Genomic DNA, 14479 nt, shown 5'->3' with positions numbered 1-14479 from the left:
GAACGAACCATGAGGATAGGCGGTTGGTGCAGCTGTACTGTCTTGTTCAGTAGTGACAGCTGGCCACCATAATTAGCTGTAGAAAATGAATGTATGCTCTTCTGGCCCAATTAGTGTTTACAAATTCTGAGTGGTTGTAATGACCTGGACTGGCACACAGTGGCATGCTCTGCTTTGATTACTGAAGACCTGAAGTGTTTGTAGTGGGTTAATTTTTAACTAAAAAAAAAAATAAAAAAATTACAATTTACAAAACAAAGCCATAAATAGTTACCTAAGGGTCTTAACTTTTTTAATATGCATGTCAAAAGGGTAGATTACTATAATTATTGTTTTCTTGTGTCTGCTCCGTATCTGTCCGTGGCAATTTCTCTCATTTTGCCCTGATCATCAGAAAGCATCTTTAGTATTATTTTTTAACCACTTTGGTCTATCTGGATGGATATATCCATCCAGATAGACTGCACTGCTGCTGCAGGCCCGCACTCACTCCCATGCATCCCACCGCCATTCGCTGCCCCTGTGATCAATGAATGAGAATACAGATCCCATTCATTGATCTGTGTTCTCCTAAGAAAAACCGATGGCTCACTCCTTCTGCTCCTGCAAGCAAGAGCTCTCGCTTGCAGGATGGAAAATCAAGAACTCGATGTGGCCATCTTGTGGCCAAATAGTAAAACTACATCTACATATTATTTCTTTTAAATATACACAATAAATTTAATTTTAAACTTCGAAAAACCCTAAATAAAATGTTTAATGAAAAAAAAAATGACAATAAAAAAAACCAACATAAATATTTACCTATGGGTCTGAACTTTTTTACTATGCAAGTCAAGCGAGTGTATTACTATACTTTTTTAAGTTTTAAGCTTGTAAATAGTGGTGTACGCAAATTGAAAGAATGCACCTTTATTTCCAAATAAAATATTGGTGCCATACATTGCGATAGGGATATAATTTAAATGGTGTAATAACTGGAAAAAATAGGCAAATAAAATATGTGGGTTTTAATTATGGTACCATGTAGTATTTTAAAGCTATAATGGCTGAAAACCTTGAAATAATTATTTTTTCCCATTTTTTTCTTAATATTCCCGTTAAAATGCATTTAGAAAAAAATAATTCTTAGCAAAATGTACCACCCAAAGAAAGCCTAATTGGTGGCAGAAAAAACAAAATATAGATCAATTAATTGTGATAAGTAGTGATAAAGTTATTGGCAAATGAATGGGAGGTGAACGTTGCTCTGATGCATAAGGTGAAATGACACTGAAGTGGTTAAATTATAAGCTTTTAAATAGTGATGGATGCAAAACTAAAAAATTCCCCTTTATTTACAAATAAAATATTGGCGCCATACATTGTGATAGGGACATAATTTAAATTGTGTAATAATCGGGACTAATGAGCAAATAAAATACGTTGGTTTTAATTATGGTAGCATGCATTGTTTTAAAGCTATAATGGCTGAAAACTGAGAAATAATGAATTTTTTCCATTTTTTCTTAATATTCCTGTTAAACCGCATTTAGAAAAAAATAATTCTGAGCAAAATGTACAACCCAAAGAAAGCCTAATTGGTGGTGGAAAAAATAAGATATAGATCAATTAATTGTGATAAGTAATGATAAAGTTATTGGCAAATGAATGGGAGGTGAAAATTGCTCTGATGCATAAGGTATAAACGACCAAAGGCTGAAGTGGTTAAACACCAGCTTTAATGCTTGGTTCCCATTTGCACCGGATCACGTGCAGTCAACGGGAGTGGACAGTGTAGTGTACAGTGTAATGTCCACTCCAATGGTCCAGCTGGAGCCCAGGGTGGATGCTTCACCATAGGCTTTATGGGCAGTGCATCCGCCTGCCCGAGATTATCGCAAACTACACAGAAGTATGGCCCGCTTACTGTAGTGGATCCTACGGATCCATTGCAGGGTGACAAGTGTGAATAGCTCCTAATAAAATAGGAACCGTTCACTGTCCCTTTAGTAATGAGCGGAGAACAGACACAAAAATGTCCGTTCTCCGCTCAAGTGGGAACAGAGTCTTAGACAAATGTTCACGGTGATCAGGAACATCTTACAATTCTAATCATCATAAGAAAATGTAATGTACAGTGGCCGATATAAGGAAAGGAGGCAGCTTCCGAAGTCCTCCAGCTCCCTAGCTGTGATACTGCACTCCGCTATTCCTCCATAAGCCAGATGGCCTAGATGAGTCACCGGCCTCTGTTCATACGCAGCACTGGCTGCACCTCCTCTATCGTACTACCAGCCATGGGAGGACATGCGCAGGATGGGCCCGTGCATCAAGCATTCGGAGGGGGTCACCAGGGCAACTGAGCAGTGTGTGATAAAGGCGAGGGACCAGGAAAACTTCAGGGGACTGGAATAAGCACCAGGTAAGTAACTGGTCAATTTTTTCAGTTAAAGTTTCTTTTTAAGATTTCTGAAGCTAAATGACTGTAAACTCCTTTTGCTGGCATGCCAAACACTAACTTGGGCTTGAAGGCAGCCATATTCCCATTGTAAGTGAAATATTACCTGAATTGACATAGGACATGATAAGATAAACATAAAGTACCTAGTAAGTAGTGTTGGGCGAACATCTGTATGTTCGGGTTCGGTGTGGTTCGGCCGAACATGCCCCTGATGTTCGGCATGTTCGAGCCGAACCCCTAACCCAACCCGAACATGTCCCTTTGGGGCCCCTATAGGGTCCCAGCATAAAGGGAGAGCATGCCCCGAGCGCGGGCGGGGGGGGGGTCGGAAATGCCCCCCACCCCTCCCCGCTAAGCTCTCCATTTTGCCGGTTCCCTATAATGTTAAATTTAAGCCCCCCAAAAGTACCTGAGGAGGAGGGCAGGAAGCGGGCAGCCGGAGATGCTAGGTGCTAGTACGATCTGGTACTTCCGCCCTCTCTTGACGCACTTCCTGTTTACATTTGAAGTCGTGTCAAGAGAGCGCAGAAGTACCGCAATGACGCGTACGAGGGTACGTGTCATCATGTAGATGACGCGTACCCTCTTTCGCGTCATCGCGGTACTTCTGCGCTCTCTTGATGCGACTTCAAATGTAAACAGGAAGTGCGTCAAGAGAGGGCGGAAGTACCAGATGGTACTAGCGCCTAGCATCTCCGGCTGCCCGCTTCCTGCCCTCCTCCTCAGGTACTTTTGTGGGGCTTAAATTTAACATTATAGGGAACCGTCAAAAGGGAGAGCTTAGCGGGGAGGGGTGGGGGGCATTTCCGATCCCCCCCCCCCCCCGTGCTCGGGGCATGCTCTCCCTTTATGCTGGGACCCTATAGGGGGCTATGTTCGGCCGGACATGGCTGTGTTCGGCCGAACAAAGAAGGCCTGTTCGGGTTCGGGCAGCGTGCTCGAACACCCTCCCGAACACCATGAGGTGTTCGGGGGGTGCCGAACCGAACCCGAACAGGCCAAAATCCGGGCGAACCCGAACAGTGGCGAACACTGTTCGCCCATCACTACTAGTAAGAACCTGCCTGTGCTTCCTTTATTTTTTTAAATGTTTCTGCAAGAGTCAACAGAACCAGTGCTTTTTATAAGCAGTTGAATTGCAGTTGAATGCAGCCACAACTCTCCTGAAAGATGCATAGAAGCCAAAGCACTTTTATTTAGCTGAACAAATACTGCTGATAACTGAATAGTGCTGAAAAGTTCAAAAGGTAATGAAATATCTTTTTGTTAGACTTTTCTATAGCATGTGTCTGAATCCCTATAGCTGTGCATGGCAAGGCTATGTGATTCAGCTACATGCTCGCATCAATGTAAGTGCCGCAAGCGACCTGCAAGACGCACGCCGTGTGCCATTTAAAGGAAAACTGTAATAAAGAAAAGTGCCCCTGGGGGGTACTTACCTTGGGAGGGGGAAGCCTCTGGATCCTAATGAGGCTTCCCTGTCCTCCTGTGCAGCACGGATCCAACAATTAAAGAGAATCTGTACTTTCAAATTCTTACAATAAAAAGCATACCATTCTATTCATTATGTTCTCCTTGGCCCCTCTTTGCCGTTTCCGCAACACCCTGCCGTGATCCTGGCTTTTAATCGCCAGTTTTAGGCAGTGTGATGTTTGTATATATCTCATGTTACAGTATACTACAAGTTGTTATTACATTGAGAATTATCTGTACTCCAGTGTGGGATTCTTACAGTTCTCAGCATGAGACAGGCAGCTCCCTTCCCCCTCAGAGAGCTCTGTCTGTGAGTAGTAAACAAAGCACACAGAGCCTGGAGGGGGCGTGCTTAACTTCTCCCTATCATAGCAGAGGCAGCACATTCCTCCCTGGCTTTACAAAGCTTGACAGAGAAAAGTAGATTAGATATATTACACAGACAGTGCAACTAGAAAAGGCTGCAGTAAGACAGACCACATTAGAACAGGTATAGGAACTTATAGGATAGAAGAAATAAGGCTGAACATTTTGTTACAGGGTCTCTTTAACATTGGCTCCCTCTGAGCTGTCTTGCGCCTGCACACAGTAGAGAGGACCCAATTTGGCTTGGCTATTTTCCCTGGAGCCCAAGGGGAAGCTAGAACTGCACTTGCACTGGAGCTCAGAGGTAAATATCTGCTGCAGCTGCTACTGCACCTGTGCACTGCCATCGACAAGTTTGTTGGCGGATTTTCGGGGGGGGGGGGGGGAGCCAGCGCTGGATCGGGACTGCACAAGAGAACGGAGAAAGCTTCATTAGGATCCAGAGGCTTCCCCTCTCCCGATGTAAGTGCCCCCCATGGGAAGTTTTTTTCATTACAAGTTTACTTTAAGTAGAAACCGGCCCTAAATGACCACATATATGAACAGCTTGTGTAGTAAAGTGCTCCGCGTTACAAAGATACCAGTTTATAATAAGCGTATTGTTAGATCGCAACATGACTCCTCCAAAACAACGATGTAATCCAATTGCCGCTGAAACTAGAAAATGATTATGATCTGTTGTGGTTATAAAATGTTTATGAAACCCATCAAACTTTTTTTTTTTTTTTTTTTAACTCAAGGAGCAATAAACCATTATAGGAAAATCTCTGAGTCTTTTATTTATTGTGCAAAGCTTTAATTTAACCTCATTGAAACCTTGCAGTTGTCTGTCAAAGGCAAAATTAGAACAGTTAATGGACGCTGCAAGTTAGGAGTCGCGAGAGAGATGTTTAGGTGAATTGCTCCTTCATTTTAGACGTCGCAAACGTGTGTTTAAAGTTGCCTTTTAAACAAAGGCTGTGAAAAGGCTGTTTATGCTTCCTGGCGGTGGCTGCTTTTATCTGGTTCAGCGGGGGACCGGCTTTCTGCTGCGTCGGGGGAGGGGAAGGAGGAGAAGGTTAGTTGAAAGTTATTTACCCACTGAAAAAAAACAGGTTGTTCAAAAGCCCTTTATTAAAGAACTGCTGAGTAATGGATCAGAGAGTTTACAGATTAGCCATATGGAAGAAGCCATGTTTTTGTAAAATTTTTTCAAAAGTCTACCATGAGGGTTAATCCACCATTCGAACACAACAGCAGCAGGTACATCAATTTAAATGAGTTTGAGCAAAAATTGAAGCTCTGTCTAGTGCGTATTCTAAACATACTTCAAGGCAGATGTCAAATTAAACTGAACTGAGCCACAAAAACGCATTAATTACAATGTATTAACTCCGACCATCAAATCAAATGTGCCAAGGGTAGCTTAAAAGCTGTCCTAATTGTCTGCTAAAGTTTAACTAATGACATTCTACGTTCATATTTCCTTTTTTCTTTTTCGTTTTTTTTTATATCAATAGAATTATCCATGATAATTATGAAACCATTTTTTTTTTATAAATTATTTTTAGAGTCCATAGTTTGGTTAATTCATCAGACTTAATAGGGGCACTATAGCGAAAAATTGTAAAATTTAAAATATGTGCAAATAGACAAATAAGAAGTACGTTTTTCCAGAGTAAAATGAGCCATAAATTACTTTTAGGTAGTAGAAATCTGACAGAAGCGACAGGTTTTGGACTAGTCCATCTCTTCATAGGGGATTCTCAGCAAGGTTTTTATTCTTTATAAAGCTATTCCCTAAAAAAGGTTTGAAACAATGATGCTGGCCAGCTTCCCTGCTCGCTACACAGTTTTTTGGCAGTTGGACCGAGCAACTGCCATTCACTAAGTGCTTTTGAAAAGAAATAAATCCCTCAAAATCCCCCCATGATGAGATGGACTAGTCCAAAACCTGTCGCTTCTGCCAGATTTCTACTACCTACTGTAAGTGACAGCAACATAGGAGAAAAGTCATTTATAGCTCAATTTACTCTGGAAAAAAACATACTTCTTATCTGTTTATGTTTGCACATATTTTAAATTTTACAATTTTTCGCCATAGCACCCCTTTAACTAATGACATTCTACGTTCATATTTTCTTTTTTTTTTACATCAATTAAATTATTTATGATAATTATGAAAACATTTTTTTTTTTTTATAAATTACTTTTAGAATTCATGGTTTGGTTAATTCATCAGACTTAAACAGACACTGAAGCGAGACTAAATCTCGCTTCAGCTCTCATATATAGCAGGGGCACGTGTGCCCCTGCTAAACCGCCGCTATCCCGCGGCTGCACGAGGGTCCCTGACCCCCCAACCCACCCCCCGCAAACCTTGGTCGCAAGTTGGTCATAGATTTATGGCTTCCTGGAGGCAGGGCTAACGGCTTCAGCCCTGCCTCCAGTCGCGTCTATCAGACGCGCATCGCCGCCTCTCCCCCGCCCCTTTCAGTGAAGGAAGACTGAGAGGGGCGGGGGAGAGGCGGAGATACACGCTGACAGACGCGCGTGGGGCAGGGCTGCGGTGGTTAGCCCTGCCCCAATGCGGAAGCGCTCCCCCGCATTACGGAGGGGATTTGGGGGGACAGGGACCCCCGTTAAGCCGCGGGATAGCAGCGTTTTAGCAGGGGCACACGTGCCCCTGCTATATATGAGGTCTGAAGCGAGATCTATTCTCGCTTCAGACTCTCTTTAACTTATGTTATTGCGAAAGCATACAGCCGTTAGACATGACTTGCAAGAACCAACTAGATCTAACTAGATATTATTGCAGTAGCTAATGTTAGAACCACTAAAATGATATCTAGTTGGTTGGTTCCTGATCTGTAACACATGCTATCAATCCAGTCTGTCCAGTCTCTAGTTATGGCAGAGTTAAGTGAGAAAATACAAATTAAAGGGAACCCGAGGTGAGAATGATATGGAGGCTGCCATATTTATTTCCATTTAAACAATGCAAGTTGCCTGGAAGCCCTGTTAATCTTCTGACATAAGTAGTGTCTGAGTCAAAACCCTGGAACAAGCATGTGGTTAATCCAGTATGACCTGATACTGTATCAGCTGAGTACCTGATCTGCATATGCTTGTTCATGGTCAATGTTTAAAAATATTAGAGACAGGATCAGGGGGATTGCCAGGCAACTGATATTGTTTAAAAGGAAATAAATATGGCAGCCTCCATATCATTCTCACCTCGGGTTCCCTTTAAGTAAGCTCCCACCTAGCCTTCAATGGCTCACCTGCCATGCTCACAAAAACTCCCCCTGCCATGGTGACTCCCATGGCAGGGGGTCCATCTGCCTGGAGTCATGTGACTACTGCGAGGCTCCCATAGCAGTGTCGCCACAATGAAAACCTCCATTGCAAGTGCATTCACCATGAATATTCCCACCCATAGCTAGTGTGGCCACAACAACAACACATTTGTACGGGGTGGGGGTGTGTCTCTAAGTCAGAGAGAGGAAGATGTTGGGGCCCCCAAGGGTCTTTTCTCTCTGAAAGTTCTGGGGCTTCTCCATCAGTAATTAGTTACGTCTTTGTTAGAGGTAACAAATTACAGAAAACTTGTGTTAACAAATGCTTTATAATTTTCAGAACTTGGGGGGGAAGCCAGGAAGGCTGTCCTTCAGGGGAATCCTCCCTGGCCACTCCCTTTCCTGTCATGTCGTACACTAACTTAACACTAGTGTCATTTGTGATACTGGATATTACAGGTTCCAAGCTTTCAACCTAAGAGATCATCAGCTTGTTATTCTGTTATATTTCATAATGGTTTTGCAGTTGCCAATTAGCAGAAATGCAAACCCTGTTTTTTGGTTGTGGTTTTTTTTTTTTTTTGAAGGATATGCCCATTATGAGGTCCAAGATTTATAAAATATTTTATTTAAGGCCCCATCCTAAGGGTACATATACACTAACACTTGGGGAAAACACTCAGGCACGTATGTTTTTGGCAGCAATTGGTACGGCCCAAATGGGAGCTAGGATACATTTTCTATAGGCAGGGCTCACTAAAGGACAACTGACTTGAGAGGGATATGGCTGTCATAACTATTTCCTTGTAAAATATACCAGTTTCCTGGCTGTTCTGCTGATCTTTCATGCAGTTGTAGTGTCTGAATCACACACCTGAAACAAACACATGGCAAATGCAGTCAAACTTAAAGGATACCCAAGGTGACATCATTGACATGTGACAGGAGGAGATAGACATAGGTATGTACAGTGCCTTTCACACAAATAACTATACTGTGTTCCTTTTTTTTTCTTTCTATGCCTCAAAGAGTTAAATATCAGGTATTTAAGTGGCTGACTCAGTCCTGACTACAGGAAGTGACAACAGTGTGACCCTCACTGATAAGTAATTCCAACTATAAAACACTTTCCTAGCAGAATATGGCTTCTGAGAGCAGGAAAGAGATAAACAGGGTCAAGAAATCCTAGATTTTAGCTCTGGCATACTTCAATGAATGTGTCATTGTGCAAAAACAGTAAAACAGTTAAAACTTAAAGAGTAGATTTAAACATAAAATAAAACTAAGGAATATCTTAGAAAGTCATTTTTAGGAGAAGAAAGATAGATACAATTGTTTATTTCAATAGTTTATTTTCGCCTTGGGTGTCCTTTAAGCTAAACATCTGATCTGCAGGCTTATTGAGGGTCTGTGGCTAAAAGTTTTAGAGGCAGAGGACCAGCAGGACAGCCAGGTAATGTGCACCAGCAGGGAATAAATATGGCAACCTTCATATCCCTCTCAGGCCAGTTGTCCTTTAATGCATTCTGATTTTTCAATTTAGTTTACTTCTCTGGACCTGGGCCAGTTTAAGCCCCATGGGTCCCTGGGGCAAAAGTAACTTGGGGCTCCCCATGAAAGTCAGCTCCTGGGCCCCCCTTGCCAGACCCCCCAGGTGGCCTCCCCTGACATCTCCCAATGGTCCCCATTCGGAAGTTCAGCTGCCTTGAAATCTCTCAGCTGACTCGGCGGCTGCTCTGTCCCGATCTGCATCTTCAGCCCAGTTGCCCGTGTCTTCTCCATCCGGCGCATATTACGGGTAAATAACATCCGCCGGGCATAGAAAAGAGGCAGACAGCAGGGCTGAAGATGGAGGTTGGGACAGAGCAGCCACCGAGACAGGTAAGATGTTTCAAGGCAGCTGAACAACCGAACATACGGGCCATGGGGAGCAGTTGGGGGAGGCCACCTGGTGGGCCTGGGGGCACTGGATCCCCTGTATCGGTCGAGGCCTGCCCCCTTTGCCTCAATGGAAGCGCTGGCCCTGCTCTGAACTGCATCTGAGCGTAATAGAACATGGCCCATTTCACTTGCTATCTACTGCACTCTTCAAAACTGTCACACATCAGCGTATACTATGATAAAGCTGATCTGCAGGGATCAATGACAACGGACCATAGAAATGCAAGCTTGTCCACCAGAATCTCTTTTTTAGACAAAGCTGCCCCTAAGAACTCAGGATGGATTCAGAAATATGGTAGGTGATGTCTCATGTAAAAGTTACCACCCCTCCCCCACTCCCAAAATATATAACTAACTGTCAATATGACAGAACAAAAGCTTACCTCCCCTGCAAATGCCCTTCACGGTTTGCTTGAAAATGGAGAAGCATTGATCATTGGCTACTTGGTCTACAAGAACAATGATCCTTCCCTTCGACAGAGAAGGCATGACCACAAATGATGATCAATGCCCCTATATCTGCCTGCATCCGGTCAATAGATGTTTCATTTCACAGCAAGAGGTAACATTTCCTATTATAAGCATATTTCTAATATAACATCGAAGAAAAACTCTTGACATAAAAGACTCTTTTTTTCATTTCAGGTCACTTGTTTCTTGGCCCTCAATGTCTAACTGGCATATTATATTCAAACTTTGTGCTTTGAAAACGTTGACTTATTAAAGCAAAAACTTTGACTTATTAAAGCAAAAACTTCACTCAAAAATATTTTTCTTTTAAGTTTTAAATTGAGTGACACAGTCACCTATAAGATCTTCAAAGGAAAATATAGAATGAGGGCGGAAGGGCTGCAGAAGATTTAGCTCAGAGGCGTCACTGGGAAAAGAAGTGAGGGGAACACTATTTGATTTATATGGGAAAAATCTGGCTGTTTGTGAAAAAGATTATATAAAAATATCAACCCCTTCCAAATTTCAAAATATTCACATTTTGTTGCTATGTTTTAGTAGCTATATTTACTCAGTACAACTTATATCAGCCAAGTGAAAGATAAAACGTCAACAATAAAAACTAAAAATAAAATTTTAACATATATTATATATATACTCGTTTAAAAATGGACTAGGTCTGTCAGTATATCGCCGCACGCACCCCATGTGTCAGGAGTTTGTGGAACCCCTTTTTGCTTGAATCATTTGTGCTTGAGTTTTTTACCTTACATCTGTCTCCCGACTTTGCATGTCACGGTTGTGCAATATTAGCCCACTCTTCTTTACAGAGCAGTTCAAGTTTAGTCAAATCCAATGGCCATTATTGGAGAATTGTAATTAAGTCATTCCACAGATTTTTAATAGGGTTTAAGTTTGGGCTCTGACTTAGACACACAAGGACATTCCCCTTTTCTCTTCCAGCCAATGTGTTGTCAATTTTGCCATGTGCCTGTGTCTCTGTTATGTTGAAGTATGAACCTTCTTACCATTGAAAACTTTTTAGGAGGGGGCAGCAGGTGTTCTTCAAGAGCCTTATTTTCCCCATCCATTTATCTTCTGTAATAACCAGAGACCCAGTTGCAGAAGAAAGGCCTGGCAACACCATGCTACCACTACCAGGCTTTACTGTACGGAGGATGTTCTCTGGATTCTGAGTCATATCGGCTTTTTACCAGATAAACCATTTTAAATTTGAGGCCTTGTTGTTGTACGCTCCCAATTTAAACTTTTTGTCTTAAATTTCTGTAACTACTTTAAAGTTGCCATAGGTAACTTAGTAGCATTTCAATGTTTGATGGAATAGCCTAACTTGGAAAGTGTTCTAGTAGTACCAAACTCTTTTCATTTCTTAATAATAGACTTTACTATATTCCTAGGGATTGATAAAGTAATTTTTTTTAATCCATCTTCTGTCATGTGCCTGTCCACATAATTATTCCTGAGAGCTTTTGACAGTGCCTTGTCGCCATAGTTGATTATTTGCTTTCAGGTGCAATACCAAGAACTAGAACTCTCCAGATATTGCTTTTTTAAATACTGAACTGATCAAAATCATAACATGTAGTTGCCAGTGGGAGCCAATTGGTATGAAATGAAGATGTTTAGTTAGACCTGATTGGATTTTTCAAGAATTTTTTTTAGGAGGAAGGTGTCCTTTATCCATTTAATCGATTTTGTTTTTCTGTAGCAATTCTATTTTTGTTTTGCAAGGGGTGAATCAAGTTGACCTTGATGGAAAGATACACACACGAGAGGGACAGGAGCCCAGTATAGTGTATTGTGACATGTAGAGGACGATATGGAGAAAAAGGGGATCTTGAAAACCTGGGTTGTTAGATAGCAACCAACTTTACTGTATGTGGGGGCACCCCTGTCCACCCCACAATATTTTCTTGCTTTTTTGTGGCTTAAAAGGCATTTTATTGCTGGGGATGTGAAAATATCACCTAGGAGAAACTTAGGAGAAAAAGTAAATTGCATATGACCCAACTTGTTTCGTAGGCAAAAACGCCCACTTCTTCAGGTCAATGTTGTGCCTGTTGAACAGTTTGATGGAGCTCTAAGTGCCACTGTTGCAGAATAGGCGCATTATTGACCTGGAGAAGTGAGCATTGTTGACTGCGAAACGCATTGCCTTTTTGCAATATAACTTTTTTTGTTCAAAATACAAGTGTAGACATCCATCTCTAGGTAAGCAAACCCTTACCTTGTTTTAAACTGTTTTTAATTGATTTTACCCACCATCAGGTGCCTCTTACCCCCCACTGGCATCTATATTTCCTTTTGACTTTTACACGTTGCACTGAGTAAACTCACAAAACAACAAAATGTGAATATGTTGAAGGGGGTGATTATTTTTTTCCACAGCCTGCATAACCATTTCCCAAATGTTGTTTAACCCATAAGAGACTTTCTCATCACAGGATTGGTTAATTCTGATCTACCTAGAGGTCTGTAACCCACACAAAACATGCAGATCATGCGGTGAAGGATACATAAGAAGCAGTTGTACAGAAAACTGCATGTAAGTACTGTTACCACTTCCAATTGTCTTTATCCGTCATTCAAAATCTACAGTGGTATCTATTAGGGATGATCAAAGAAATGCAAATCATTTCGAGTATATGGAGCATTATGCAAATGTTGAATGCAAATTTATGCAGCTTGAAAATGGGCCAATCAAAATTTACCTTAGCAGGCTTTGATTGGTTCATGTTCAAGCTGCATACATAATTTGCATAATGCTGCATCAACTGAAAGTTATTTGCATCTCATTGACCAATTCTAGTATCTACAGCCCACCCAAGCTGTAAATTGATCATTCATGATCTAATTATTGTCAGATTATGTTTATCACAGTCAGAACTAACCCATAATAACAGTTTTGACCAGTTCCACGCACCATTTGGATATGGCGAAACACCTCTTATGCCAATGATATTGGCTTAAAGGGATACTGTAGGGGGTCGGGGGAAAATGAGTTTAACTTACCCGGGGCTTCTAATGGTCCCCCGAAGACACCCTGTGCCCGCGCAGCCACTGCCCAATGCTCCGGCCCCGCCTCCGGTTCACTTCTGGAATTTCTGACTTTAAAGTCAGAAAACCATTGCGTCTGGGTTGCCGTGTCCTCGCTCCCGCTAATGTCACCAGGAGTGTATAGCACAAGCCCAGTATGGTCTGTGTCTGCGCCGTGCACTCCTGGTGATATCAGCTGGAGCGAGGACACGGCAACGCAGACGCAGTGGTTTTCTGACTTTAAAGTCAGAAATTCTAGAAGTGAACCAGAGGCGGGGCCGGAGCATTGGGGAGTGGCTGCGCGGGCACAGGATGTCTTCGGGGGACCATTAGAAGGCCCGGGTAAGTTCAACTCATTTTCCATCGACCACCCTACAGTATTCCTTTAAAGCAGCTAATTAAAGGACCACTGTCGTGTAAAATGTAAAATACATATAACAACATACAAGTAAGAAATACATTTCTTCCTGATGTAAAATGAGCCATAAATTACTTTTCTCCTATGTTGCTGGCATTTACAGTAGGTAGTAGAAATCTGACAGAACCGAGTCAAGTTTTGGAGAAGCCCATTTCCTCATGGGGGACTCTCAGAGGTTTCTTTATTTTCCAAAGCACTTAGTGAATGGCAGTTGCTCCAGGTGCTAAAAAAAATGTGAAGTGACCAGGGAGGCTGGCCAGCATCTTTATATAAATCCTTTTCAAGTGGAGTCTGTATAAAGAATAAATGCCATGCTGAGAGTCCCCCATGAAGAGATGGACTAGCCCAAAACCTGTCGGTTAAATTTTACATTTTTCACAGAAATGGTCCTTTAAAATAAATTATTTTGCACCTTTCTAATTCCACATAGAAAGGGAAGCCTGCATAGTGAGATATGGCTGTGGCATCTCAATTTCCTAATATTTTTGCCCCAGCGCAAGTGTTCATGTTGGAGGTAATATTACACTTTTTTTTATTTGTATAGAAATTTGATTGGCCATATAAACATTTATAAATACTCTTATCGTATCTGATTGCTAATTTTCATGCAAACCAATCGCAAACCTGGACAATAAAAACAAAGTTTAAACAGAAGGAAAACTTCATGTCAAATCAATCAGCAGTTTAGGAGAAACAGGAATTATTATCCAGGTAAGGCCCAGTGAACACCAAAACCGCTATGCAGATCCGCAATACGCTAACGGTTTTGGGAGCAGATTTCAGAGCGATTCTAGGCATGTTTAGAGCGGATTTCTAAACATGCCTATCGGTTTTGGCTGCGTTTTTGTGAAGCAGATTACACATATTGTTACAGTAAAAGCTGTTACTGAACTGCTTCTGTAACAAAAACGCCTGGCAAACCGCTCTGAAGTAGTGTTTTTCAGAGCGGTTTGCATTTTTCCTTTAATTTACATTGAGGCAGAAACGCTTCTGCAAACCGCAAACGTGCAGCGGGAGGCACGTTTGCGGTTTGCTATAATCCTCAAACCGGTG

The 14479-nt window shown here is 41.9% G+C and overlaps 1 non-coding gene across 1 annotated transcript; it reads right to left on the bottom strand.

Moving 5' to 3' along the window:
• Positions 1-337: 337 nt before the first annotated feature.
• LOC137533733 (small Cajal body-specific RNA 8) lies at positions 338-439 on the bottom strand. Its single transcript, XR_011024199.1, has one exon. It is a non-coding gene; the product is annotated as a small Cajal body-specific RNA 8 (non-coding RNA).
• Positions 440-14479: the final 14040 nt, after the last annotated feature.

This window comes from Hyperolius riggenbachi, chromosome 9 (genome assembly GCF_040937935.1).
Source record: "Hyperolius riggenbachi isolate aHypRig1 chromosome 9, aHypRig1.pri, whole genome shotgun sequence".
In the NCBI taxonomy this organism is placed as follows: Eukaryota; Metazoa; Chordata; class Amphibia; order Anura; family Hyperoliidae; genus Hyperolius; species Hyperolius riggenbachi.
The sequence above is the reverse complement of the archived record's forward strand: the minus strand, read 5'-3'. Positions and strand labels throughout refer to the sequence as shown.